The sequence below is a fragment of the Magnolia sinica genome, chromosome 13 (genome assembly GCF_029962835.1).
Source record: "Magnolia sinica isolate HGM2019 chromosome 13, MsV1, whole genome shotgun sequence".
Lineage (NCBI taxonomy): Eukaryota > Viridiplantae > Streptophyta > Magnoliopsida > Magnoliales > Magnoliaceae > Magnolia > Magnolia sinica.
Window position 1 is genome coordinate 53,743,109 of NC_080585.1, and position 27,977 is coordinate 53,771,085.

Here is a 27,977-nt window from a genome sequence, read left to right on the forward strand (position 1 = left end):
GACGTATTGAATTCGTCTCAATTTAGCGGCGGACCAAGACCGTTGCTAATTCTTAGGTGAAGATTGTGCCTACCATTGATTTTTAAGGGGCCCACTGGCCATTGCAATATACATGTGGAATCTACAACCATTAGATATGTAATCCCACATTAGGCACCTAGACAAAAAATTAGGCTGATCTATCATTCAGGTGGGCCACACTAAAGAAAATAATTAAAAGATGACCCTTAATTCTTGTAGGGCCCACTATGATGACTATAGTCAGACCTATATGTGATTCAAATGGCTCACATCAAGGGAAATAGTTTCAAGGGTGAGTATATCTAATATGGGATATGGTCGAGTTTTGAGCCCTAAATCATGTGGTGTACTTAAATCATGGATATGGCCATGTTTTGAGCCTTACATCATGTGATGTACTTGAATCATGGATATGGACGACTTTTAAGAAAGTGCCCTGGTTTGTCAATTAACATGTATTGAGTCAGCAAGACAAAGGAGCCCCATAGGAAGATTGATCAAACGTCTGCCTCAACTGGATGTGTGCCCAAACTCGTCACAGGTAAATCTATCCCATGTCCCAAAACACCAGGTAATTAAAACCCTTAAAATTAGATAGAAAATCCTAGGGTTTTTTGTTATAAAACTTTTTTCAAAAACAAAAAAATCTTTTAAGTTTTCTACCTTAGTCGATTTATCGATACATGGCTCGATGAAATCGAACCCTATTATCAATGTCCTCGAAGCTCACTCAATATTATCGAAATGAGGACATAAGATGTCCAGCAACCACAAAGATCTCTAGACTGAATTATCGATGAATCGATAGACGGTTTGATATCATCGAATTTTGAATCTCGATTCCATCGAGTCGACACGATAAAATCGACATCAGGTCTGTTGTGTCCACAGTACTACCAAGGCAAATCATGTAATCCTCGATATATCGAAGAGCTCCTCGATATCCTCGGAATTCAAATCTCGATGATATTAGAAGCCCTTCGATGATATCGGTTTGGTATACAAATATATCCAATAAGTTTTCAGGTTGTTTTTCTTGGATCGAGGGTCACTCGATAAAATCGATATGCAAATATCGATCATATTGAGGCATGGTCGGTATCATCAAAAGTAGACATAAACTATCCAGCAAGCTTATAAGAAAATTCCTTGGAATTATTGATGAACCGACACTGCTCTCGATATCATCAATATTCAAATTCTGATGATATCGAGTGATGCTCGATCATATCATATACCTAAAATATTTCAAAGGCAAGTGCTCCCACATTTTCAAATGTCGAGGAATCGAACCTCGTGTTGATGAAATCGGAGTATGAAATTCGATGACATCGACGCACATTTAATTTCCTCAACCAGTTGGCAAAAGATTTCAAAAGTGTTTGACAGTTGAGTTCGTATCATCGAGCAGCCAATCGATACTATCGAGAGTATATGCTCGATGATATCGAACTCTGTAAAAAATGTGACCGTTTTATATCCGCTAGAACCTTTTGCCTATTTAATGAGAGCTAACCCTTGGTTGTTAGTAAAGAAAAATACAAAAGTGCTTTTGTGTGTTCAATTCCAGATTCTCTATGAAAGTTCATCCTCCAATCCACCCTCATCATTGACATTCAATAGAGTGGATTGGGGAATGAACTTCTGCATTCAAGGATCCTGTAACTACCATCTTAATGGCAAATCATTAAGCTGAGATGCCTTGAATGCATAGATGATTGGAATCGCTCTATCTCCCTTATAGGAAAATATTTAATAGAGTAGGATTCCATCATATACCTTGACCCAACTCGTCGCCTTATCTTGGTACATCATCTGAGTTGCGGTTCAGGGAGCTAAAGATTCTTCTTCAAAGGAGGAAATCTTCATCAACGTGCTAAATGGGGCTCATCTACTTATCTGTAAGTCATTAGAGTTCAGAGGACCCTTGTGATCATTCCTTCTGTAAGATTGAGTCTAAGGTGTTTCTCACCCCTTGCAAGTCCTCATAGGAGGCCTTCGGCGGGAGAGTACGTGGGGGTACTTTGTATTATGAGAGCATAAACTCTTAGGTCCTTGTGTAGGTCCTTAACCTGTGTGGTCTAAAACTTAGGTGCTGTGTGTTGACCCTTGCTCATAGGAGCATCATCCATTTGAATTTTACAAATATCTTCTTCAGCAAAATAAGTAATCATTACTACATTTTCTGCACTTTAAATGGCAAAAGCACAAGGTTATCTTTTGTAGCTGCAAACAAAACCAAAATCCCATAGTGTTTGGTGCTTAGAGTAAATGACAGTAATAGCAGACTACTTCATCCAAGCAATATTACATGCTATTGATCTTCCAAAGATGACGTAATTTAACTTCTAAAAAGTTCATTACCTAATTGGAAACAAATTATTGGAACTTAATGGATGCCAAATGCTCTAGATTCATGCTTTCACATAACATGCAAGTCATAGAAAATGCATCACTAGTGTGGAAGTTTACCAACTAATAAACAGGGGATCATGGATATATGCATGAGAGAGAGAGAGCAACTAATTCCTTTTCTTTACTCAGCTAATTCTTTTTTTTTTTTTTACTCCTCAGCTATTTCCTTTTTTTAACTCCTTTTCCAAGAGGAGTTCATATTCATATCATCATTCTTCTTATGCAACATCTACAAACAAGAACGAAATTATAAATGAGTTAGCAAGTGTAGGCATCAGGCATGGTCTTTCAAGGTTAGCAACTCAACTAGACTGTTAAAGCATACCCATTCAACTCTCCTGTAAATGATCTCAACAGTATTTCCTTAACAGAACTACTCAACACCATTCAAGGCATCTAAACACATACTTGACCACTTGAATACAAGATTCCATAAAATTATAATATTGGATAACCATGCAAGACTTCTTACTCAAAAAGACACCATTCATTGGTAGCAAATGTAGTGTTTTCATAAACATGCTCTGACAATTATTTAATTTGTTAACATGGTTCTTCTGCTTGAAAATAATTGGAGTGTGTGACATTTAATAATTTTCTTTTTTCCAACATGAAAAATCTCAAGAGATATCAAAAGGGAGCCATAAAGAAACAACTACAACGTCATGAAAATAATCCATTCTATACGTCAATGGTCTAAAAATCAAGCAATACTTACTATATCAATGTCCTCTGCCATTATCGAAGCAAACTTCATTATTGAATGCTTAGAATAAAAAAGGTCTCTTGCTCTAATCAATTTCTGAAAAAAAAAAAAAAAAAAAAACTGCACAAAACAATTGTTCCTCTAGCTTGATAGTGTAAATCCTCACTCGAAAACTAGTAGACTACTGCCATCACCAGTTTTTAAAAACGAGATTGGAGAATGCAGTGCTATCTAATAAGAGAAGTTTGACTTTTTTTCCTTATTCTGAGAGAGAGAGAGAGAGAGAGAGAGAGAGAGAGAGAGAGATTTGAATAAGAGAAAAAAGGCATGCCACAGCTATAACAACCAGCTGTCTACGGAAAAGAAGTCGAGCATTAAAAGGCCATATTTAGGGTCTCTTTGGATACCACCAAATAGGTTACTTTTTAACTTAAGTCATTTAGTTTCTTTTTTCACTTGAGTTATTTTGGTAAGCATCATTGTAAGAGTAACTTAGGTGCTAAAAGATACTTACCTAAATAAGTTTTTTTAAAAGCTTTTTAACTTGTTACTTTTCTGCATTTTAACTAGTAGAAAGGAGAACCAATACAGTGAAATGCATATTGGAGTAGGAATAACTACTAGCTCGGTAACTTTAAATAGGTGCAACCAGCCGTTAAACCACTTCTTCACATTAATAAGGCATAGAAAATCTATTGTGATGAACAGAAATATGTTAGAGACATCAATACTACGACTTCTTCATATTAATAAGGTGTAGAAAAACTATTGTGACGAACAAAAATATGGTAGATGTATCAATAGTATGTATAAAATGAAAAAAAAGGTTTTTAACTAGACATTCAGATGACATTTTGACCGTGTTGTCGAAAGACGAATTCTTAGATGAAGTTAATCGCTACATTTTTCACCATTATTCTCAATGAAATATCTGAGTGTTGTCACTAAGAGAAGTTTTCCAGTAGTGCCTTACAGTAACTAAGGCTAAATGGATCAATTCGATTAATATCTTGTAGTCCTTTTTTTTTTATAGTGTGCACGTCCAACACAAGTGGTCTCTATTTCAAGGTACACATTTTAATACTTTCATGCCCACTTAACCATTTCCCACAAATGAAGTGTTTATTAGTGGTGTTTTCATATACACCAATTCTTTCGTGGATTACCACTCCTCGACGCTTGATAGGATAAATATTCAAGACCAAAATGAATGCAATGCATTTTGCTCAAGGACTTCTCATAGAGAAACTTCCAAAGGAGTTTAGAAAAAGTACCCATTTTGAACTAGACATCCTTATGGTTAATTGGATAATAAAAATAACAACATTAGGATGTGAAATAACCAAAACTCTATTCGAGTTCCATAGTTTCAAAAGTATGATACTCTCTAAGCTATCTTAAGAGGTAAGATCTATGTAAACTATGCATTTGAAAACACTCCGGAAGTGTCAAAACCTCCGACAATGTTGTTTCTTCTTCAATTTGTGTCAAATAAGCAAAGACCATACAGATCAATTGCGTAGTGATAAGTTGTAGTGTGAGCAATTGTTGAAGATAACATCTGACCATGAATGGGTGATCATAGTCGTGATGTTAGTTTCACAGGCATTATAAGCATGAAGTGGCCAGAAAAAAATAATTTAAGTGGAAAAGAAAATTATCCTAATTTGAAAAACAAGATATTGCATAAAAAGAGGAGTGTCACCATTTGTACAAAAAGTTTATACAGTAAGGCAACACTATCGAAGTTAGATTGGTCATGGTCTTACTTTCAAATGCTCGAATTTACAAAGAGAATTACTTTCAAAAGAGTTTAGAGAAGTACCCTTATTATTTGAACTAGATGTCCCTCATGTTAATTGGCTAGGGAAAAAAAAAACAACATTGCGATGTGAAAAAACCAACAAACAATTGAATTCCATAGTTTCAAAAGTAAAATATTTTCTAAGCTCTCTTGAAAGTTAAGCTCTATGTAAAGACCAACATTTGAAAACACCCCATAAGAATCAAAGGCTCTAATGGTGCTGGTTTTTATCAATATTTGGGTCAAACAAGCAAAAATGATACACATGCACAATCGATATAGAAGCAATTGCTCAATGATAAGTTGTAGGGTGTTAGTTGTTTCAAAAACATCAAAAGCACGAGCGCACGAAAAAAAAAAAAACATTTTAAATGGAACATAAATTGATCTTCATTCAAAAAATGAACAATTGCTTGAAAAGGGCATGATTGCCACCATGTGCACAAATAGTTTACACAACAAAGTGACACCATCGAAGTTAGATTGGTTGTGGTCTTGATTCGACCTTGAAATTGAAAATATTTCTTGATGAGATTTTAACACCATTAGTGAGGAGTTCAGAAAAGTACTCTTACTATATAGAAGCAATTACTAGGTGATAAAAGTTGTAGGATGATTTTAGCGCACAATTAGTGAGGAGTGATGACGAAATTGATGTTAAGATTTCAAGAGTCTTCAGCTGAGACAAACAACTTTCTGCGACACTCTTAAGCTCTTTCACTACAAATGAAACCTAAGGTCTTATAAATAAGATAACTTTTGAAGGAGTTCAGAAAAGCACCCTTACTATTAGAACTAGACATCCTTCAGGTTAATTGGCAAAAAAAATATTCATTATGATGTAAAATAACCAACAAACCATTGGATTCCATTGTTTGAAAAGTAAGACATTTTCTTAGCTCTCTTGAAGGTTAAGCTCTATGTTAAGTACAACATCTAAAAATACCCTGTTAAGCTCTCTTCATTTTCTTAGCTCCTTAAAGTATTTTGTTTTTTCTCTTTTGTACTCTTTCTTGCCCTTATAATTTTGCTATAGCAATGATGAGAAACACCATACTTGTAAATTTGGGAATCTTTTTAATAATGGCATGGTGTCCCTGCCCCTTTAAGGCGAGACTATTCCCTATGGATGCACGCAATCACCCACCAACCACGTGCATTAGGTAATCCGTGGGGAGGGGAATCGAACTCGGGTCTATTAGGAGCAAACCCACGACCAAAGCCGTAACACCTAAAATCCTGACAGGTAATCCACATGGAGGGGAATCAAACACACGTTTGTAGGTTGCAAAACCATGACCAAAGGCATTTGGCCAAACTCGTGACAGGTAATCCACGAGGAGGGGAATCGAACTCATGTCTGTAGGGAGCAAACCCATGACCAAAGTCGTTCGCCCAAACTCGTGACAGGTTTTGGGATTATTTTTTTTAATGTAACAATAGGGTGTCTCTGACCCTTTAAGGTGAGTTTATTTCCTTGTGGATGCACGCATCACCCGCCAACCACATGCATCGGGTAATCAACGGGGAGGGGAATCAAACTCATATCTGTGGGGACCAAACCCACGACAAAAGTTGTTTGCCCAAACTCATGATGAGCAATCCACGAGGAGGGGAATCGAACTCGTGTCTATGGGGAGCAAACCCATGACCAAAGCCATACACCCAAACTCGTGACGGGTAATCCACGAGGAGGGGAATCGAACTCTTGTCTATAGGGAGCAAACCCATGACCAAAGGCGTTTGCCCAATCTCGTGACAGGTAATCCACGAGTAGAGAAATCGAACTCGTATCTGTGGGGAGCAAACCCAAGATCAAAGTCGTTCGTCCAAACTTATGACGGGTAATCAATGAGGAGGGGAATTGAACTCGTGTCTGTGGGGAGTAAACTCACGACTAAAGCTCCTGAACTTGTGACTGGGTATAATCCACGGAGAGGGGAATCTTACTCATGTCTGTGGGGAGTCAACCCATGACCAAAGTCATTTGTCCAAACTTGTGACGAGTTTAGGGAAGTTTTTTTTTTTTAATAACAACAGGATGTCCCTAACCCTTTAAGGCGAGACCATTCCCTGTGAATGCACGTAACCACCCACCAACCAAATGCATCTGGTAATCCACAAGGAGGGAATCAAACTCAGTTGTTAAGCGTCATGAGCTTACGCTTATAGAGGCAAGATCAAGCTTGAAAGGAATGGATGGGCACAAGCTTAAGATGTAAGGATTAAAAATAATCCTTAATACACCACGTGCATCATGTAATCCACGAGGATGGGAGTAGAACTCGTGTTTGTGGGGAGCAAACCCACGACCAAAGTCGTCTGCCCAAACTCATGATGGGCAATCCACAGGAGGGGAATTGAACTTGTGGCTTTGTGGAGTAAACCCACAACCAAAGCCATTCTACTGAACTCATGACTAGTAATCCACGGAGAGGGGAATCGAAGTTGTGTCTATCACGACCAAAGCCATTCGCCTAAACTAGTGACCGAGTTTTGAGAAGTTTTTTTTATAACGACAAGTGTTCCCACCCTTTAAGGTGTGACCATTCCCTGCGGATACATACAATAACCCACCAACCAAGTGCATCGGGTAATTCACGGGGAGGGAATCAAACTTATGTCTATGAGGAGCAAACCCATGACCAAAGCCGTTCACCCGAACTCGTGATGTGTAATCCACAGGGAGGAGAATCATACTTGCGTCTATGGGGAGCAAACCTATGGCCAAAGCCATTCGCACAAACTCATGCAAGTAATCCACATGGAGGGGAATCGAACTCAAGTCTGTGGGGAGCAAACCCCTGACAAAAGCTATTTTCTCATAATCATGACAGGTTTTAGGAAGTGAAACCTTACATCTTTCAAAGATCCAAGTAAAAGGAGAAAAAAATTTATTGGGATAGGCTCATCCTTGAGTATGGATTTGACTATCCTTTTATTGGAGGTGATTGATATTCGACATTTAGTGAAGTTATGTATTGTGTGTTTAGGGTGTAATTAGCTATATGTGTAAATTGTCAAACCCTACTAAGATCAAGAGTATCCTAAAACAAGAAAGACCCTTAGCATGAAGATTGGTTTGCCTCGAACAAAAATATCATTCATAAGTGGTAATTTCAAATAATGTATTTTTTAGAGACCAGAAAGTTAATTTGTATATGGAGTTTCATTGATTGATAAAAGGTCATTCTAAGAAAAAAATTGGGGCATTATTTAGTTTTCACCTACTTGAAATCTTGCTCAATAACCATCTTTTGTTTAGACTTACGTTTTTACTTTTGTAGTTTTCTTCTTTATTTCTTTTTGTCCTTCTTGTTTTTCATTTTGTATTTTTTGTCTAAGTAAAATTTAAAACCAACAAAAGAATTTAGCCATGGATCATTATGGATCATTTCAACTTGCATTTTTAAAAAAAATACGCAAAAGAAAACAACCCACCTACACAATTGAAAAACAAATGAGAGATTAGTAGGATTAACTACCTTTACATAAGAAGCCCAACCCAAAAGTTAAATTAAATTTCCTTAACGACCACAACATGCGAAGATCTTCTATTATGAAAATATCTCCTATATATATATATATATATATATATATATATATATATATATATATATATATATATATTAAAAAAAACAATTTCCACAAAGCTTTCCCCACTTTCTCACCCCTCCCGAATGCCAGACCATAGAAGGTCCGATACAAAATTCAGTTTCACTTAAGCTTGTATGAGGAGCGCTGAGAAAGTAGTCCCACACCTTTCAAGCAAACATGCAGTGAATGATCACGTGATTAATTGACTCCGCATCTCCTATACAAATTATACATATGTTAGGAAGGATAAGGGGTCATTATTGATTGTCAGTACCCTATTTCTTCCCACAAGTCAAGCGAATGCCACCGCCCTTGGTGGAGCTCTGTATAACCATACAAAAAAGAATAGACGTGGTAAATGATTATTTCTCCCATAGTTTCTTTGATTTTACAACCCTTTATCAGTAAATCCTCACCTTTTTATTTAATATCTTACATAAATTTTGACAACTTCCTATTCCAAGGTAGAGGCTCATAATCACCATCTAAGGTCATCTGCCTTAAAGGTTATCAAAGATATTTCTTTCATGATAATAGTTTCTTGAAGTTAGGAGTTGTAGTTAAAGGGTTTTTCACCATTAACAATAAAAGGGCACTATCATTGTACATATTGTATCACCTATTGGAATTTTTGGTAGACCTTATGGATATATTCATGTATCTCTTCATACATCTCATTCATTGAAATTAGCCTCCATTTGAAAACATCCATCACTGTGAATAATTAAAAGGCAGTCATTGTATGTGTTGTATCACCAAAAACGACATCAATGATATTTAGAGCAAATATCACTAAAAGAAACCCCAATCATATGATGTGTTGGATCACTAAGTATAAGCCTAATCATATGATGTGTTGGATCACTAAGTATAAGCCCAATCATATTAATAGTTCAAATCAATTGAAATGGCCTAACATGTCAAAGGTTTGCATCACCGAAAACTAGCAAATCATGTGACAAGTTTGGATCAACCATAAACTAACCATACCATATTAATGATTTGGATCATTGAATATAGGCTAGCCAAATGAACAATTAGTCAAGAAAAATAACTATGCTCCACACTCAATTACAAAAGATCAAAATATTCTATGTCAAGATTGCTCCACTAACAATTCTTTTACTTTACCACATCCAATGAGGGGTATTGATAACCAACGGAATTGATTAGCGAACACAGGCGTTAGCATATATTAGTTCAAATCATTAAATTGACCTTAATCAAATGAAGGGTTTAGATCACAAAAAATGCCACAATGATACAAAGGGTTCAGATCACTTACAACAGGCCCAATCAAATGAACGATTTGAATCACTTGGAATGGCCCAACCATATCAAATACTCGTATGGGTGAAAATGTATGTTCAATACACCAAGGAAATCTGCTTCCTTGTATAGATCCCTTTGTTTATCAAGTATGAGGTTTTGAGTACTATTTTTCTGAGCGTATCAACCAATCCCAAAAATGATAAGATATGTGGCGTATTGAACATACAAACTTGTATTGGCAAAAAAAACTTTTTGCACAAAAAATCTTCAAAAAATATTGGGAAAATAAGGGAAATTTTTAAGTAAGAATCCATCATCCTTCGCAATATTAGACTAAATAATTAACAAAACAAGAGGGAAAAAGTGTAGTAACAAGCTTTTTCGATAATGCATCTAAAGTTGAAGGACAAAATCTGTTGACCATCTCTTTCTTTATTACAAGTCAACTTCCTCTACTTGGTGCTCCATTCTCGGCATTTTTTAGCTTGAGTAGGGTTGTTCAAATAGTGGAGAAAATTAAGATATCCTTGGTTAATTGGAGTTGGAGGTGCCAAAAACAATTTGATTTTTCAAGAGCTTCTCTTTAACATTGTTGTTGTAGATGTTGTTGCAGCTCTCAAACTGAACAATGAGGTTCCAATCATCATTCAGAATGAGATTGAAGGCATCTAAAAAGTTGTAAATCCATAAAGAAGATACATAATAATCAGAAAAATAATGAAATAATCAAGCAATTAAGAGAGAAGGAAAAGCAAGAAAGAAATCAAGAATGGGGATTCTATAATTCTGTAGCAAGGGAAAAGCATTTTTTCTTTGTGTGAGGATGGGAAAATCAAAAGCTAAATATAGACAGGAAAAGATGAAATGAGGGGACGAGGAGGATCTATACCCGCAGGAAACAAAACACACTTTCTTTTGTTCAAATAAAGAAGTTGAAAACTAGATCAAAGAGGAGTCTTTTCTTTCTTTTTTTATCCATTAGAATCTGGCAAATTGACAGCATCTTTGAAGAATTTTGTGTAAAGACCGCTTGAAAACTGTTGAATTCTTTGGGGAAAGTAATTTAAAAGACAATTTCAAGATGAAAACATGCAGGTGGATTGCAAAAGGAAAACGATTAAGGAAAAATTGGTCAATAGCATAGACAAAAGTTGAAAAAAATCCAATTCAAGTGAAAAATGAAAAATCAGAGGGATCGGTTCACTCAAGACTAATAATTTCCTTAAATGCATGAGATGTTGCTTGTGCTACCACCAAAAGACAGATTTTTAAGGATTAGGACCAGACGGCAAATTACCTGTAGCAGCACAATTCAAATTCTAAAATAAAGAGACAAAGTTGATAGGTGATCTGACTCAGACTGGTTCTCACCAAAACCAATATGAATATAACAATACCAAGTAATACTGGACGATACTTTGAACCATGGGCATGCTTCCATATCCCATGCCAACTTCCAACATTGAACAGAAACATGTAGAAATAAGTGGACTGAATTGTAGCAAGCTTCCTATGAGGTATGAGTTGTAAGACTGGTAAGGAAGGCTCCACAAAGAAAGGAAAGAAATGATTGAATCATTCATAACAAATTTCAAATAAGAAAATCAAATTTCCTCACTGCAGATCTCTAAAGGAAGGAAATAAAAAAGAACGATAAAAGGAAAAAAATAATAAAAAGAGAGGAGACCCATTCCCTATTTTCTGAAAGAATTCCATGAAGTAAAGCTATTAAAATCCTTCAACGAAAAAAGATAAAAGGGTTAATGAATTCCCTCCCAAGTTGGGGCTCAATATCTTCATAACCAATCCCTGCAAGGGGACCATAAAGGGACCATAATACCATATTTTAAAGAATTCTTATCAATGAATCCATCTGAACCCATGGATGATTCTTGACTAAAACCAATCCAAAAACCTAAAGAATTCCTTATCTAAAACTCAATACATTCACCGATATCCTATACATAATAAGGAAAAAAATCACCTTTTCAAAAAGGTTGCCCTAGATGAACATATCAAAACCCCTGTTAGAACCAATTCCAATCCATAATGTCCTCATGAACAATCTCTACAAATCATAAAGAAAAAATGAAAATGATTGTTAGAAAGAATAACACTAAACTAAAACTATCCAAGCCCTAGATCACCAAATCCAACATGCTAATGAATTCTCAATAAAAAACTTGATATCCTCAAAAAAGGACCAAACTACCCTTCTCTGAAAAAGAAGTCATGATACCATTGATCGCATTATAAAAAGTATCCAAAGACCATAATTGTAGCAGAATTCAAATGGAGAATCAATTTTCTAGAGGCCGATCAATAGATCAAATTAAAAGAAGAGAGACAATACATCCATCTGCCCCAAAAATTATTGAATCACACATCGAAGAATAGGAGATTAAAGAACATTTGACTTGAGAGAGATGACCTAGTGGTTGTTTCCGGGGTTTGGATGCCATGAAAATGTAGACTAATGAACCAGATCACATCATCATCATTGCCATTACAGAGAGGAGAGAGATCGAGTGTTTCATGGGGGCCAAGAGGAGATCGAGTGAGAGAGGAAGGGAGGAGGGGGGTTGGGTTTTTCTTGGGAGAGAGAAGGCGAGGCAGAGGGAGGGGAAAGAAGACACTCCGAGGAGAAGCTAAATGCGGCAAAGATTTGAATTTTATAATAATAGCAGGCAACCTACAATATTAACGATTTGGATAACAAAATGTATGCCCAATCATTAAGAACGGCTTAGATAATTAAAATGAGTCCAACCATATAAACAATTTGGACTATTAAAATAGACCTAATCATATGATCAATTTGTAGCATTCCAAATGGGCTAGGAAGTATTAACAATTTAGATAATTGAAAATGGTCCATTGTGGATGATTCATGTACCAGTCTCTTACATGTGAAAAATTACAATTCAACATCTACCCAAGGATGTATCACATCAACCAATTAGATTACTAAAAACAGGTTTAGGTCGGTTCTACTTAATTTTAACATTTTTTTTAGTTGGGTTCACTTAATTTCAACATTTTTTAAAAACTTTCCCTTATTTTCCCAATATTTTTTGAAGATTTTTTGTGCGAAAAGTTTTTTAACCAAGATAGGTTTGTATGTTCAACACGCCACATATCTCTTACTTGTGAAAAATTACAATTCAACATCTACCCAGGGATGTATCACATCAACTAATTAGATTACTAAAAATGGGTTTAGGTCAGTTCTACTTAATTTTAACATTTTTTTTAGTTAGGTTCACTTAATTTCAACATTTTTTAAAACTTTCCCTTATTTTCCCAATATTTTTTGAAGATGTTTTTGTGCGAAAAGTTTTTTTACCAAGATAGGTTTGTATGTTCAATACGCCACATATCTTATCATTTTTGGGATTGGTTGATATGCTAAGAAAAATCGTTACTCAAAACCTCACACTTGATAAACAAAGGGATCTATATAAGGAAGCAAATTTCATCAATCTCTTAGAATTCTTTTAGAACTTCTGTGAATTTAGCTTCTTACATTCACCAAGTAAAAAATCCATCATCCTTCGCAATATTAGACTAAATAATTAACAAAACGAGAGGGAAAAAGTGTAGTAACGAGCTTTTCCGATAATGCTTCTAAATTTGAAGGACAGAATCTGTTGACCATCTCTTCCTTTATTACAAGACAACTTCCTCTACTTAGTGCTCCTTTCTCGGCATTTTTTAGCTTGAGGGAGGTTGTTCAAATTAGTGTTTTAAATAGCGTATAGTGTGGCATTTGGCCCTTTATAGCGTGTAGTGTAAGCTACACAATCCTTAATATTTTTAATTAAAATAATAGAACATATGATAAGATTTACAAAATGTGTAATTTCTATGAGTTCTTGACTATGAATCTAGATCATCAACCACTTATTTCCATGCAAAATCCCTCTCTTTGCCTTTAGACATCTCTAAGTATGACTTTTTTTTTTTTAATTGAAACATCACAAATTCATGATATAGACCACAATTTCGATGGTCTGGATTGATCTAAGTGCTCTATCTACTATATGGACCACAATGTGGATGGTCCGGATTAGTTTAATGTAGTGCCATGTGTCATAGGTATAAATCATCACCAATTGTAATAAGTGTTTAACTAACATGGAAAAAACACTTGAAAAAAATGAGATTTCAGGTAGCTTACGCTATGCACGCTACGCTACTACATGTAGCGTACGCTACATGGAGCGTAGCTTACGCTACGTGCCTTGTAGCTTACAAGTCAACTTCCTCTACTTGGTGCTCCTCAATCTTTCTCGGCATTTTTTAGCTTGAGTGGGGGTTGTTCAAATAGTGAAGAAAATTAAGATATCCTATCCTTGGTTAATTGGAATGGAGTCAACAGGCCTTATCAAATGAATGATTCCTAAAATATATTGCATTGCACCCCAGAAGTTTTTAATGGTAAATCATAGTTGTTTCATGTGGTGTGTTCCACATGTGATTTGAATCTTCAGCGTTTTCGGCTCATATTATAAAATGCCCTACCAAAATAGATGAACGAGATGGATGTAAGACATAAATCAAGGTAGGCCATGTGGTCAGGTATCCACTAAAACCATGGCCAATAGTGAGAGACTTTGGAAGGACTCCAATTGCATAGCATATCACAGAGCATCAGTGATGATACCATGGGCCCCACTATGTGTATGTGTTTTATTCACACCGTCCATCCATTTTTTGGATCATTTTAGAACACGTTCCCAAAAATGAGACAGATCCAAAGGGGGAAACTGTGGTGATTTAATGCCAGCCATTAAAAACTTCCTAAGGCCATGTGGTCAGGTATCCACTAAAACCAGGCCAATAGTGAGAGACTTTGGAAGGACTCCGATTGCATAGCATAGCACATAGCATCAGTGATGATACCGTGGGCCCCACTATGTGTATGTGTTTTATCCACACCGTCTATCCATTTTTCGGATCATTTTAGAACACGTTCCCAAAAATGAGACAGATCCAAATCTCTGGTGAACCACACCAAAGGAAACTGTGGTAATTTAATGCCATCCATTAAAAACTTCCTAAGGCCCCCTGTAATGTTTATTTACCATCCAACCTGTTAATTAGGTCATATAGACCTAACCAAAGGGCTTAGATAAATCATATACATCAAAGTGGGACCCATGGAGTTCACACCGTGGTAAAGGGTGCTTAGCTCTCACTGCACAATCCGAGTCCGGTCAATAAAAATCTTTTAGGAAAATTTAAGGTAAGTGTGTAGTTAAGGGTGGGATCCACCATTATGTACCTTCAAAATCCTCTTCAACTAGCAAGTAAGTAACCCAATTTTAGCCATAAGGATTAAAAACTAGATCCATTCATGATTCAAGTGTACCACACGATTGGAAATTATGTATAGGTGACACTCACCCTTCAAACTCTTTTCCTTGGTGTAGCCCACTTGAATCAGTTATAGGGTTGATATTTGGGCCTTCTAATATAGGAAGAAGCTCCTAGCAATCGGGGGTAGATTTCACTTAAACATCATGGTGGTGACCACTTAAACCATTGTTCAAGTGGCCCACTTGAATCAGTTATAGGGCTGATATTTGGGCCTTGAGCTTAATATGGGAAGAAGCTCCTGGCAATCGGGGTAGATTTCACATAAACATCATGGTGGTGACCACTTAAACCATCGTTTGCTTAAGAAAGCACTTTGGGCTCTCCTTTGGTCTGGTTCACTGTAGACCGCTACTCTATTCTTTAAAGAAATGAGGTTTCCTAAGCCACTCGTATGCAAGAGAGCCCCATGTGTTTAAGTAGGACATGTGTGATCTAATCCATGCAACTTATGGGATCAACCACCCAAATGCTCTTATTTGTCCCAAATTCAACTCTAAACCCAATCTTAATCGGATCTAAGCTTGGGCCTTTAAGAACTAGACCTAGGTTTCAAGGGAACTCGGCTTAGGAAGACCATAACTTGGTTGGCCCCATATGGGTACTATAGGAGCCAACCAAAATATGATGAGTTAACAACCCTAATAATATGCATTTTGCTGCATTAAAAGTTTTATGTTGTTTCCTCTCGGCCAAGGTGTTACCTTTACGATACGGGGTATAATGGCTGTTACGGCCCCATAATGACCGTCACGGTCTCTCTTTTTTATTTTTTAATTTATTGAAAAACTTCCTGAAAAACCTATATCTACACCGTAATGTTGGTTAAAAAGTATGAAAAACCTGTATATGTCCTGTAATAGACCATTACGAGGCTATTATGGCCTTTATAGGGGATGTAACATGCTATTAACAGCAATTACAGGTCATTGTTTTCCATAACGGCTGTTACGGCCATTACAACCCTGTAACGTGTAACGGTTGCCACTGTTACCTTTACTTAACGGCCTTTACGACACAACATGCTCCCGACATGCATTTCACTAATTATTTTCTAACAATTAAGACTATTTATCCAATTGAATGCTATTTCATCCCTGATGAGTTGACAGCCCTATTAATATGCATTTTGTTACATTAAAAGTTATATGTTGTTCCCTTCCACAATATGCATTTCACTAAATATTGTCTAACAATCAAGACTGTTGATTGAATTGGACACTGTGGATGACATATATTCCGAATTTTCAGATGTTGGACAACCTTAACGGAAGGTTGTTCGGTGCATGATCCTTGTATATGTGGGACGCAACAAGTTAAGTCAATTGATTGAGATAGACCAGGTCGAATCAACGACCCAATTTTAATTGGGCCCAAAATTTAAAAGGCCACGCACACCAATAACAGCTTCATGCGCATAAGATCCACCCCATCCACAACATTTTTAACCTTGACCTTTAAAAAAAAAAGGCCGGCCCAACACGTGGCTAAGCCACAATATGAGAACAATGTAAAGTCATCCTTAAAACCACTATATATTCACGTTGTGTGGCTCTCCTAAGTTTTGGAAAAGAATGATCCGAAGGGGTGTTCCTATGCCGTAGTGAATGAGGTGCATTAGATGAATGGATTAGATGGCGGATAACCACCATGATGAGCCCCACAAAGCAAAGGATGGGCATCCCCTTCACAATTGTTCCCTAAGGCATGGCCAACTTGTGTTTTAGACAACTTGATTTTTGCATCCCAGTTGAGGGAGACCCAAGAACCCTACTAACATTAGGTAGCACACATAATGGATAGGATGGTTCTCCTGCACATTCCCCATAGTCAATCAAACCTCAAAATCAAGTTGATAGAAGATTGATAGGCCTTGTATTACAAGCTCATACTGGACTTGTATTGGGCTGGGACCAAATTCCCATTCCCCACCAACTATGTAAGTGTGATTGATCATTGATCTACTGGTCCTATCATATATGGGTATGCACAAAAACCATCTTTGAATGAGTGATCAGAGTTAATGGGACGAACATTATGAGCACCGTCCAATCACTGCAATTTTGGGCCTATAACCCATCGACATGGTGAGGTTACAAATCAATAAGCACGATCGTTGCCATATGTGCAATGAGGGATTTGCACAACACTATAATGAGGGTTGTGTATGTTAGCAATCCCACATTATACTCAGCTCAAATTAGAGTCGCATACATGTTGGGCCCACCAAATGGGTCGCGATAGGATCAGTAAGGCTATCGATGGGTTCCCGATGAATGCCACCTGATGTTAATGAGTTCAGTGTAAGAATTTTATAAGGTAGGCCTTATTGATCAACAGTCTAGATCACCCGAAGGGTTGGATAGTGTGATCGGGAGAACCAGTGGAAACCACTCAGTTGTGATTCATCAAAAATCATGTAATGGGTGGTGCGCTACAATTGTGACACATGCACAGTGTCCTAGTTGGACTAGGATTGACAAATTCGTGTAAACCCTAAAGGGAGAGGAGTTTTGATGGGTTTCCAACTCCTCAATCCTCTAAAATACTTGAACAAGGTTGGGTCCCAAGCCTACACATGTTGAAGCTTCTATTCTCATCTTGGTGCGTCTCTAAAGAGTGTAAGGTGCAGAAGATTACGACATCAAGCTTACAGAGATGGCATCCCAATTAGGTACATCATTTATTCAGGTTATTTTATCTCCTACTTTATGCATAGCACAGTCCTTTGCAATTCTGCATATTACAATTTACAATCAGGTCCGATAAGAGATCAGGTCTCAGGATCTGGTCTTATCTTTTGGACTGGATTAAAAATCTAGCCTAGTTAGGTACGGGTAAGGTCCATTTAATTAACTTAGTTAAATTTGGGTCTAGTTTGGTGAAGCTCATGTCTATAAAATTATATACATTTGACATGTTGCAACTATTCTAGTAAAGAAACCTATTCCATACACATGTAAGAGACCCTGTCTACACAACATGCATTTGTCAAAGGGACATGTGTGTGTGATCTATCTAATCCATCCATGGTGTAGGGCCAAACAAATGCTCCTAATTGTCCCCAACCCAACTCAAACTTAGATCCAAAAAACCCATAGGTACTCAATCAGTATCTTCGGTCTCGTTTGGTGTAGCTCATGTCTATAAAACTATATACATTTGATATGTTGCAATTATTCTAGTAAAGAAACATATTCCATACACATATAAGAGAACCTGTCTACACAACATGCATGTGTCAAAGTGACACATGTGTGTGATCTAATCCATCCATAGTGTAGGGCCAACCAAATGCCCCTAATCATCCCCAACCCAACTCAAAGTTAGATCCAAAAACCCCATAGGTACTCAATCGGTATCTCAACCCGGTTTGGGTATGAACCCGATCCATTGACAACTTGGGTCAAGTTTAGGCCAGGTATATAAATTAAAATTGATTGACCAATTATGGTGGCTATCAATTTTGATGGTAAAATAAAGGGGCAGTGGAGGAGGGTGTAGTGGAGCATAAATTTTGGTTTATTTTCCATCTCACGCTATCCGAATTGTCACAAGTAGTGTATTGGGTGGTTAACCATTTCTTGTTATTTAAAAGGAAATTTATAAAATAAAATAAAAAAATACACATGTAATTTACTTTTTCTTGTCTAAACTACTGCATATTGTGGGCTTCCAACAGGAGAAAACATAAAAATATTTGAATAATGAATTAAACCTGAGAGATCACATACATTTGCTGATTTTGACTGTGTACCTAGTGGATCACAAAGTGGATAGGCCATATCCCATTAGAAAAGGGGTTGGCTTGTGGCAAAGTCATATCACTGGGCTTCTAAAAGGAACTGTGAGAAGAACAAGTCTACATTCAAGTTTAATCATTCAAGATATGAGAAGACAACAAGAATTATCAAGTTGTTTTTTATCAATATCCCATCCACATAATGAGGCAACAGATCTACCACCCTAATAAAAACCATCATTTGGCAAAATTCAATGGGACGATCACAGACAATGAAATTTGTCCAATCAATGCAATTTTTGGCCTATAGCCCATCAACTTGGCTGAGGTATCAGATCAGCAGCCCGATCACTATGGCTGCCATGTGTGCCTTGATAAATGGCAATACCAAAATAGAAATGCAAAAATAGTATGCATTCAACTGAAAAAAGGCTGAAGATTGATGTAGCAAGGATCCTTCATTCTACCATGTTTTTGGGTGACTAGAGTATCAAATAACTCCTCTAGCTTGAAACCATGATAGCAAACTCCTGGTTGTCTAATGAGTCTATGATTTTGATGGTCTTCATATGCATAATGTACGCTACATCTACCATTGATCATGAGCCACCCGACATGCATTGGATGTCCAACCATGTATGCGTCAATTGGCTCTCAGCATGCTATAGAGAGAGAGAGAGAGAGAGAGAGAGAGAGAGAGAGAGGAGCTCAGGCATGACAGGTTGGGTAAGGAAAGGAAAATGTAAGAAATGAACAGACGAGTAAGGTAGGATTTTATTATTTTTAAATTATATATATAATATAAAATATATTAGAGGGCAATAGTATGATCAATTCACTAGCTAGGGAAGACTTTGTACATCTTCTCAATATATTGGGTAGGATTTTATTATTTTTAAATATTATATGTGTGTGTGTGTGATATAAAATATATTAGAGGGCAATAGTATGATCAATCCACTAGCTAAGGAAAGACTTTGTACATCTTCTCTATATATTGGGGACTCTAATCCATTGCCTTCCTAAACTAATGTATATTTTCACCCTTTGGGTTTCTTTAATAATTTTTTGCTTAAACAGTAACGATAATTTGATTAGATTGAACGAAAAATGCAAAAGGGAAAGGGGATGGCAAGGTGTCTTACAATCTATTTAAATCATCATTCCAATATTCAAACAATGCAAGTTTTACATGTGTTCATCTCCATTAGAGGTTCAACATCTTTCCTAATCAATTTATTAATTAGTTTATCTTATCTAATGCAAATTTGCATGGCGTCCTCTCCATAGTACTAAGCCCATGGTCATATATCTTACAGAGAAAATTTCACCAATTAAATGGCTAGGACGTATTATTCGATGAAACAGAGTTACTCAACAACACCCATACAAAGTGAAACCCAATAGACAAACAACAAGGGACCAGAATCTTCTACAATAATTGTTATATGCAATAAGTGAAAAAGGCAAACCCTGTGGCCCCCCATGTTGTGAGTGTAACATCCACTCCATCGATCAAGTAATAATTCTCATTCTCTCACCGTACATATCCAAAACTAGCCCTACTATCCAACAATCAAGTGGATGGAATAGATGTCACATGCAAAATAAGGTGGCCCCACACACAACAAGTGTTTTACATGAATCCCATCCAACAATCAAAATAATTGATTGATAGACCCACATGTGCAAAATACTGGCCCCAGATGAAAACAACACCAACAATTCATGTTGAACATTGAAGAATGCTAATCTATAATCATACGTGTCCCATAAAAAGAACCAAACAAAAAAAATCATTTTAGATTCCAACATACAAATACCATTTTTCCGTGATCCATCAATCGAAAGAAAAGCGTTCTAAAGTAATTTTGGGTGAAAAGATCATCATGTCCATACCTGTGCTTCACTTCGTAACCATTGGCGTCGAAGGTGCCAAAAACAAATTGATTTTTGAAGAGCTTCTCTTTAGCATTGTTGTGGTAGATGTTGTTGTAGCTCTCAAACGAAACAACGAAGTTCCAAGCATCATCTAGAATGAGATTGAAGGCATCTAACAAGCTGTAAATCCAGAAAGAAGTTACATAATAATCAGAACAACAATGGAAAAATCAGTAATTGGGAGAAAAGAAAAAGAAAGAAAGAAATCAAGAATGGGGATTCTAAAATTCTATATCAAGGAAAAGCATTTTCCTTGGATGGGAGGATGGGAAAATCAAAAGCTAAAGAAGGAAAATATGAAATGAGGGGAAAAGGATCTATACCAGCAAGGGAATAAATAAGTTAAAAACTGGATCAAAGAGGAGTCTTTTTTAATCCATTGGAATTTGGCAAATTGACGGCATCGTTAAATAATTTCGAGCAAAGACCGCTTGAAAACCATTGAATTATTTGGAGGAATTAACTCAAAAGAAAATTTCAAGATGAAAATTGGTCAATAGCATAGACAAAAGCTTTAAAAAAAATCCAATTCCGCTATCAAGAAAACAGAACTGAATTTTTTGAAAAATAGATTCGGGTGAAAATAAGAAAAAATCAGAGGAATCGGAGCACTCAAGACTGATGATTTCCTTAAATGCACGAGATGTTACTAGTGCTCCATCAGCAGACGGAGGCGGCTTATAAGGATTAGGACCATATGGGATATTACCTCAAGTAGCACAATTCAAATTCCAAAATAAAGAATAGGTGGTCTGACTCAAACCGATTCCCACCAAAACCAATATGAATCTGACAATACCAAGTCATATTGTACGATACTCTGAACCATGGGCATACTTCCATCGCCCATGCCAACTTCCAACATTGAAAAGAAACAAGATGTAGAAATAGGTGGTGGACTGAAATGTAGCAGCCTTCCCATGAGGCATGAGTTTTAAGATGGGCAAGGAAGGCTCCAAAAAGAAAGGAAAGAAATGATTGAATCGTTCATAACAAATTTCAAATAATAAACTCAAATTTTCTCGCCACATATCTCTAAAATGGGAAAAAAAGATGGAGATCCATTCCCTATTTTTTGAAAGAATTCCATTAAGTTATTAAAGCTATCAAAGCCTTCAACAATCCAAAGCTAAAAGGGTTAATGATTTCCCAAGTTGGAACAAAATACCCTCACAACCAGTCTCTACAAGGGGACCATAACGGGACCAAAATACCATATTCTAAAGAATTTTGATCAATGAATCCATCTGAACCCATGGAGGATTTTCGACTAAAACCAATCTAAAAATCTAAAGAATCCCTGATCTAAAACTCAATATATTCACGGATAGCCTTTACATAATAAGGGGGAAAAAATCAGAAAGACTGCCCTAGATGAACATATCAAAATCCTTCTTAGAACCAATTTGAATCCACAATGTCCTCATGAACAATCTCTACAAATGATAAAGAAAAAACCAAAATGCTTTTTAGAAAGAATAACATTAAACTAAAACTATCCAAACCCTGGATTACCAAATCTAACACACTAACGAATTCTGGATATAACACTCAATATTCTCAAAAAAGGACCAAACTACCCTTTTTCTAGAAAAGATTTCAAAACCCCAAGAATAGATGGAGAATACAGATGGAGAGATGACCTGGTGGAGAATACAGATGGAGAATCGATTTCCCAGAGGCCAATCAATAGATCAAATCAAAAGAACAGAGACAAAATACATCTATATGCCCTCAAAATCCCTAAATCGCACATCAAAGAATAGGAGATTAAAGGACATTTGACCAGAGAGAGAGAAAGATGACCTGGTGGTTGTTGTCAGGGTTTGGATGCCATAAAAATGCAGACTAATGGACCAGATCACATCATCATCTTCTCACCATCATCTCCATTATAGATAGGAGAGAGATTGAGGGTTTCATGGGGTGAGAGGAGACCAGTGAGAGAGGAAGGGAAGAGGGGGGTTGGGTTTTTCTGGGGAGAGAGAAGGCGAGGCATAGGCAAGAGAATGCAGAGGCATGGTTTTCGAGTAAACTGTCCTCTCTCTCTCTCTAATGGTGGGAGAGAAGCCGTGGGCTAAGAGAGAGAGAGAGAGAGAGAGAGAGAGAGAGAGAGAGAGAGAGAGAGAAACGTTGGGAGAGGAGCCCAACGAAAGAGACATTTGATTTTTTACTTTGAGTTTTACTTATTAGGTATTATAAGTTTTTGAATAGAGAGCCATCAAGTGCATTTCGCTTGGGAAATGGATCGGATACTCTTAATGGCTATTGGTTGGTGCTCTATTGGCCCCACCATGATGTACGTGTTTCATCCACGCCGTCCAACCATTCTTCCAGATCATATTATGGTATAAGCCTAAAAATGAGGTCGATCCAAATCTCAAGTGGACAGCGCAGTGTTGATTGAACACCCACCATTAAAAACTTCTTGGGGCCACAAGTTTTGGATCAAGCTGATATATTTTTTTCCCTTCATCCAAGTCTCTATGACATAATTAACAAGTTAGATGTCAAATAACCATTACAGTGGGCTCTAGGAAATATTTAATGGTGGACATTAAATCACTATTGTTTTCCCATGGTGTGGTCCACATGAGATTTAGATCTACCTCATGTTTGGGATAAAACGCTAAAATTATTTTCAAAATGGATGAACGGGGTAGATAAAACACATACATCATGGTAGGGTCCACATAGCATCGACTGAGTTTGGCTACAGGCAATGAAATCGGATTGCGTACTGAGTTACTCAGTTTTTACTTTTTAGGCCTACCATGAATATATGTGGTTTATCCACGCCGTCCATCCATTTTCCCATATCATTTAAGGGGTCAAAACCAAAATTGAAGCATATCCAAATATGAAGAAGACCATACCACAGGAAAATGTAGGAATAATGATTTCCACCGTTGAAACCTTTCTAGGCCCCACAGTGATGTTTATTTGTCATCCAAACTGTTCATAATATCACGTAAATATGGATGAAGGTAAAACACAAATATAAGCTTGATTCAAAACTTCTGTGGCCCTCAAGAATTTTTCAGCAATATATGTTTAATTCTCACTGTTTCCCGTGGTGTTGATCCATTCGAGCTTTGGATTTGCTTCATTTTTAGGCTTAGGCCCTATAATTATATGATAAAATGGATGGAAGGAGTGGATAAAATATATAAATCATGGTGTACCCCATAGAGTTTACTCTTACTCACTATGCAATCCGCTTCCATAGGCAATAGGATTACAAGGACGTGACTTGCCTTCAGGGGGTGTTTGGCGCATGGTATTGGGAAGGATCGGGTGGGATGGGATTCAAAAAATGTAATTATTACATATGTCAAGGATTGTCCCCTGTTACCATGGGATAAGCCTAATTCCATGCTATGTTTGTAATACGGTGGGATTCACTCTTTGGTTTGCTGTACATTAAATAAATATATCCATCATCATTTGAAACTAGTGAGAATAACAAGTGTGATATCCAAACTGTTCATCTGTTTTGTAACCTCATTTTATGGCATGGGCCTAAAAATGAGGCAGATCCAAAACTTATGTGGCTCCAAATAAGTTTTCAACGGTAAGTGTTCAATCCCCGCTACTTTCTGTGGTGGGGTCCACTTGATCTTTAAATCTACCTAATTTTTTGGCCCATGCTCTAAAATGATCTCGAAAAATGGGTGGACAGTGTGGATATAGCCCACACATCATGGTGGGACCTACACAACTTGCTAACATAGAGTGGAATTGGCACGGGACCAAATGCAATTCCATCTAACCTAATTCCAAGCTTTTCCATTCTTCCCAAACATTGAGTGGAATTGGCACAAGACCAAATGCAATTCCATCCCACCTAATCCCATCTAATACCATGAGCCAAATGCCCCCAGGGATTTCCAATGGCTCGAGTTACGTGGGGCATAGACATGCCTATGAAAATCTATTCTGTCCATCAGTTTCTAAACATCACAATAAGATAATAAGAGAGTTTCCATGGAAAGACTTAGAATTTCCTGCTGAAGGAAGTTCCTACTCAAGGATGCTAGGGGGGGGGGGGGCACCGAAATGTTTGTTAGAAATTCACCTCGTCCATACATTTTTCTGGCTCATTTTAAGACGTGCGACCAAAAATGAGGTGTATCCAAAACTCAAGTGGGCCACACGAGAGGAAACAATGGGCATTCAGTGAGCACTATTGAAGCATTCTTATTGCCATAAAAGGTTTGAATCATCTAGTGAGCACTGTTGAAGCATTGTTATTGCCATAAAAGGTTTGTATCGGTATCTTTTTGATGTTTTCAGTTCATCCCTTGGAATGACCTTATAAATGATTTGGATAGCATATAAGCATCAAGGTGGAGGCCAGGAAGGTTTCAAGAGTAGGAATTTATTTTCCCAATTTTCCCTCTCGTGTGACCTACCTGAGTTTTTTATCTACTTCATTTTTTGTTGCATGCTTTAAATTGACCTCTCAAAACGGATAGATGGAATGGATTTCTCACATACATTGTAGTGGCCCCACCCAGCATCTTTGGGCAAGAACTTCATGCAAGATGCTTTTGCAGGAAATCACCTTCCCTCCAGCTTCGGACAACCACCGGCAATTCTTCTACCTTTCCCATGTGTGGATTAATTGCGACCTCGACCATGGGCCACCTTAGTATATGTGTTGTACATCCATGCTATTCATCCATTTTCTTGGCTCATATCACGAGTAAACAGTTGGGATTGAATGAGCACCACCATTGAAAACTTTCTAAGAGCTCACGTTAATATTTATTTTCCATTCAACCGGTTGATAAGGTCATAAGATCCTGGATGAATGTCACTTGATTTAAAACTTTTGTGGCTCACAACATAAATATGGGATTGTTTTAAATGGTAGATTGACAAAAGTTTTACAGTCAGCAGTCAACTGCTCACCTAACATTAGCCCTCTTTCAAATGGGCTCTTTGGATAGGCCATGAGGAAGGCTAACATTGAGAACACTCACATGACAACAAGTTCCCTATCAGTAAGGAATGCCAATCCGCCTATAACATGCATGCCCTAAAGGACGAGCAGATAATGTGGGGTCATGGATGGGCAATTGCCAGCCGACTAAGCACAAAGCACCCACCTGCATCAAAGGTCGTGCTCGAGTAGTTGGCTACAAATAAATGGATACATAGATATTGCAAAGAAAGAAGCAAAATAAATATAATTCAATTCCAAGGTGGAAATAAAATGCTAATGACAGAATATGAAGAATGGAATTGAAACATGGAAGAGGAATTATAAGGTGCTAGTGAATCAAAACACAAATAGTGCCCAAAAACCGGATCAAAGAGGAGTCTTTTTTAATCCATTGGAATTTGGCAAATTGACGGCATCTTTAAATAATTCCAAGCAAAGACCACTTGAAAACCATTGAATTATTTGGAGGAATTAACTCAAAAGAAATTTTCAAGATGAAAATTGGTCAATAGCACAGACAAAAGCTGAAAAAAATCCAATTCCCCTATTAAGAAAATAGAACTGAATTGTTTGAATAATAGATTCAGGTGAAAATAAGAAAAAATCAGAGGGTTCGGAGCACTCAGGACTGATAATTTCCTTAAATGCATGAGATGTTACTAGTGCTCCACCAGCAGATGGAGGCGACTTATAAGGATTAGGACCATATGGGATATTACCTCTAGTAGCACAATTCAAATTCCAAAATAAAGAAACATAGTTGTATGGGTGGTCCGACTCAAACCGATTCCCACCAAAACCAATATGAATCTGACAGTACCAAGTCATATTGTATGATACTCTGAACCATGGGCATACTTCCATCACCCATGCCAACTTCCAACATTGAAAAGAAACAAGATGTAGAAATAGGTGGACTGAAATGTAGCAGCCTTCCTTTGATGCATGAGTTTTAAGACGGCCAAGGAAGGCTCCACAAAGAAAGGAAAGAAATGATTGAATCATTCATAATGAATTTCAAATAATAAACTCAAAATTCCTCGCCAAATATCTCTAAAGGGGGAAAAAAGAAAAAAGATGGAGACCTATTCCCTATTTTTTGAAAGAATTCCACTAAGTTATTAAAACTATCAAAGCCTTCAACAATCCAAAGCTAAAAGGGTTAATGATTTCCCAAGTTGGAACACAACACCCTCACAACCAGTCTCTACAAGGGGACCATAAAGGGACCAAAATACCATATTCTAAAGAATTTTGATCAATGAATCCATCTGAACCCATGGAGGATTCTTGACTAAAACCAATCTAAAAACCTAAAGAATCCCTGATCTAAAACTCAATATATTCACGGATAGCCTATACATAATAAGGGGAAAAAACTCAGAAAGACTGCCCTAGATGAACATATCAAAATCCTTATTAGACCCAATTCGAATCCATAATGTCCTCATGAACAATCTCCACAGATGATAAAGAAAAAACTAAAATGCTTTTCAGAAAGAATAACATTAAACTAAAACTATCCAAACCCTGGATCACCAAATCCAACACACTAACGAATTCTGGATATAACACTCAATATCCTCAAAAAAGGACCAAACTACCCTTTTCTGGAAAAGATTTCACAATACCATTGATTGTATTATAAAACCTATTCACAGACCATAATCGTAGCAGAATACAGATGGAGAATCGATTTCCCAGAGGCCAATCAATAGATCAAATCAAAATAATAGAGACAAAATACATATATCTGCCCTCGAAATCCCTGAATCGCACATCAAAGAAAATGAGATTAAAGGACATTCGACCAAAGAGAGGGATAGAGAGAGAGAGAGAGATAACCTGGTGGTTGTTGCCGGGTTTTGGATGCCATCAAAATGGAGACTAACGGACTAGATCACATCATCATCTTCTCACCATCATCGCCATTATAGATAGGAGAGAGATTGAGAGTTTCATGGGGCGAGAGGAGACCGGTGAGAGAGGAAGGGAAGAGGGGGGTCGGGTTTTTCTCGGGAGAGAGAAGGCGAGGCAGAGGCGAGAGAATGCAGAGGCATGGTTTCGCAGTAAACTGTCCTCCCTCTCTCTCTCTCTATCGGTCGGAGAGAAGCCGTGGGCTGAGAGAGAGAGAGAGAGAGAGAGAGAG

The 27,977-nt window shown here is 37.2% G+C and overlaps 1 long non-coding RNA gene across 1 annotated transcript; it reads right to left on the bottom strand.

The window, feature by feature from the left end:
- Positions 1–2,253: 2,253 nt before the first annotated feature.
- On the bottom strand, positions 2,254–27,970 carry LOC131224372 (uncharacterized). The gene is made up of 3 exons (XR_009160860.1): positions 27,674–27,970; positions 20,836–20,997; positions 2,254–2,665 (listed from the first exon to the last, which is right to left on the bottom strand). It is a non-coding gene; the product is annotated as an uncharacterized LOC131224372 (long non-coding RNA).
- Between the last annotated feature and the right edge of the window lie 7 nt (positions 27,971–27,977).